Source organism: Macaca fascicularis, chromosome 8, assembly GCF_037993035.2.
Source record: "Macaca fascicularis isolate 582-1 chromosome 8, T2T-MFA8v1.1".
Taxonomy (NCBI): domain Eukaryota; kingdom Metazoa; phylum Chordata; class Mammalia; order Primates; family Cercopithecidae; genus Macaca; species Macaca fascicularis.
This window is the reverse complement of record NC_088382.1, coordinates 45,412,704-45,416,057: the sequence shown is the minus strand read 5'-3', so window position 1 is coordinate 45,416,057 and position 3,354 is coordinate 45,412,704. Positions and strand designations below refer to the sequence as shown.

Sequence of the window (3,354 nt, the reverse complement as noted above, 5' to 3'; positions counted from 1 at the left end):
CCTAGCAGGCTACTTCACAATGGCCAAAAGGCAAAATCAACACAAGTATCCATAGACAGAGGAACAGACCACAAAATATAGTCAATCCACACAATGGAATATTATTCAGCCTTAAAAAGGAAGGGGATTCTGACACATACTGCAACAGAGATGCACCTTGGAGACATTATGCTAAGTGAAAGAAGCCAGTCACAAAAATACAAATGTTACACAATTCCACTTATACAAGGTACCTGGAATAGGCAAATTCAGACACAGAAAGTTTGGTGCAAAAGTAAATTGCGGTTTTTATATTGTTGAAATTTGCCATTTGATATTGGAATACATTCTTAAATCAATGTGGTTATGTTACACATCATTTTAATGTGCATTTCTCACTTTATTTTTTTGCTAATGACTTATTACTGTTGTTTTTTCTATATTTATTTATATTAGACTATGGAAATGATGTTAGACAAAAAGCAAATTTCAGCGATTTTCTTATTCAAGTTCAACATGGGTCATAAAGCAGCAGACACAACTCTCAACATCAACAACACATTTGGCCCTGGAACTGCTAACGAATGTAAGTGCAATGGTGGTTTGGGAAGTTTTACAAAGGAGATGAGCGCCCTGAAGATGAGGAGTGTATGGCCGGCCATCAAAAGATGACAACAACCAGTTGAGAGCAATCATCAAAGCTGATCCTCTTACAACCACTCGAGAGGTTGCCGAAGAACTCAACGTAGATGATTCTATGGTCCTTTGGCATTTGAAGCAAATTGGAAAGGTGAAAAAGCTCGGTAAGTGGTTGCCTCATGAGCTGAGCAAAATTAAAAAAAAAAACAAACAAAAAACCGTCATTTTGAAGTGTCATCTTCTCTTATTCTACTCAACAACAAGGAACCATTCCGAGATTGAATTGTGATGTGCCATGAAAAGTGGATTTTATACAACTGGTGATGACCGGCTCCGTGGTTGGACTGAGAAGAAGCTCCAAAGCACTTCCCAGAGCCAAACTTGCACCAAAAAAAGGTCATGGTCACTGTTTGGTGGTCGGCTGCCGGTCTGATCCACTACAGCTTTCTGACTCCCAGCCAAACCAATACACCTGAGAAGTATGTTTGGCAAATCGATAAGACACACTGAAAATTGCCACGCCTGCAGCCGGCATTGGTCAACAGAAAGGGCCTGATTCTTCTCTGACAATGCCCGACTGACCGCACATCACAAAACCAATGCTTCAGAAGCTAAACGAATTGGGCTATGAAGTTTTGCCTCATCTGCCATATTCACCTGACCTCTCACCAACCAACTACCACTTCTTCAAGCATCTCGACAACTTTTTGCAGGGAAAATGCTTCCACAACCAGCAGGATGCAGAAAATGCTCTCCAAGAGTTTGTCGAATCCCGAAGCATGGATTTTTATGCTACAGGAGTAAACAAACTTATTTCTCATTGGCAAAAATGTGTTGATTGTAATGGTTCCTATGTTGATTAATAAAGATGTGTTTGAGCCTAGTTATAACGATTTAAAATTCACGGTCCTAAACCTCAATTCCTTTTGCACCAATTAGGCACCCCTGGAGAGTAGTTACCAGGGGCTGCAGGGAGGGCGAATTGGGGAGTTACTATTTTTTTTTTTTGTTTGGAGTGCAGTGGTGCAATCTCGGTTCACCACAACCTCCACCTCCTGGGTTCAAGCGATTCTACTGTCTCAGCCTTCGGAGTAGCTGGGACTACAGGCACACGCCACCACACCGGGCTAATTTTTGTATTTTTAGTAGAGACAGGGTTTCACTATGTTGGCCAGGCTGGTCTCAAACTCCTGACCTCATGATCCGCCCTCCTTGGCCTCCCAAAGTGCTGGGATTCCAGGCGTCAGCCACTGCACCAGGCTGAGAGTTACCGTTAACAGGGACAGAGCTGCAGTTTGGCAAGAGGAAAAGGTTCTGGAGATGGATAGTTTTGATGGTTGCACAACAATGTGAATGTAGTTAGTGCCCCTGAACTGCACATCTAAAAATAGTTAAAATGGTAAATATTTGTGTTACATATAGGTTGGTATATACATATTTTTTTAAGTGAAGAAGGAGAGCCGACAAAGGAGTGCCAGGAACCAGTTTATTCAGAATCATTTCTAAGAGGCAGCCCTGATCACGGGGCTGGGGCTCTAAAGGGTTCATGGCCAGCAGGAAGGTGGGTCTGGTCCCCTGTGAGCAGGGTCAAGTGAGGGATTGGGGGGAACTTGAGAGCTGACAGCGCCTGCAGGAAGGATAAATAAGGAGCAGTGGAAAGGAAACTAGGCTCGCAGTGGCAGGAGTCCTCCTTGGTGGTTCTGCCAGGAGGTAACCAAGACTCTGCAGGAGAGAGATGTCAGAGCACACAGGTAGCCAAAGAAGAGCCTTTAACATTCTGTTCTTAGGCTGGGTGCGGTGGCTCATGCTGAGGAAAGAGAGAGACCCTCTCATATTGTTTTACATTGTTTTATACCCAGTACCTGTTTTAAGAAAAAACAAGGAAGTAAAACCAAGACAGGCAGCCCAGTGCCAGGCCTGAAACCAGGCCTGGGCCTGCCTGGCCTAAACCCAGTAGTTACAAATCAACTCATAACTTAGAAACCAATGTTATTCATAGATTCCAGACATTGTATAGAAGAACATTGTGAAACTCCCTGCCCTGTTCTGTTTCTCTCTGACCACCAGTGCATGCAGCCCCTGTCACGTACTCCCTACTTGCTCAAATCAGTCACGACCCTGTTATGTAAAATCTTTAGTGTTATGAGCCCTAAAAAGGGACAGAAATTGTGCACTCAGGGAGCTAGGATTTTGAGACGGTAGCTTGCCAATGCTCCCAGCTGAATAAAGCCCTTCCTTTTACAACTTGGTGGCTGAGGAGTTCTTGTCTGTGGCCTGTCCTGCTATATTTCTTGGTTCCCTGACCAGGAAGCGAGGTGGCTGAGGCAGCCCCTTAGGCGGCTTACGCCTGCCCTGTGGAGCATCTCTGTGGGGGACTCCGGCCAGCCTGAGTGATGTGAACCAAAGAGCGCTCCTGGGTAGGCAATTGTCCCGGTGGAATGCCTCACCAGAGCAGGGTGTAGCAGGCCCCCACGGAGGATTAATACAGTGGCTGAACCCGGGGAGGGAACTGGCACTGGGAGTTCGGACATCTGAAACTTGGTAAGACTAGTCTTTGGAACTTGCCCACTCCATTTGAGTGGAAGTGTGGCCTGATCACCCGTGGCATGCCTTTATTGGCACTTTGGTGGACTGGTCTTGGGAAATTGCTTACTCCATCTGAGTAGAAGCGTGGCCTGATCACCCACTGTGTGCCTGTACGGACACTTTGGTTTTTGTTTTTGACTTGACTTGGAT

General features: G+C 45.3%; 1 pseudogene across 1 annotated transcript; it reads left to right on the top strand.

The window, feature by feature from the left end:
* The first annotated feature begins 438 nt into the window (after nt 1–438).
* Nucleotides 439–1,547, top strand: LOC123575309 (histone-lysine N-methyltransferase SETMAR-like; annotated as a pseudogene). The gene has a single exon (XR_006700602.1). The product of XR_006700602.1 is annotated as a histone-lysine N-methyltransferase SETMAR-like (transcript).
* Nucleotides 1,548–3,354: the final 1,807 nt, after the last annotated feature.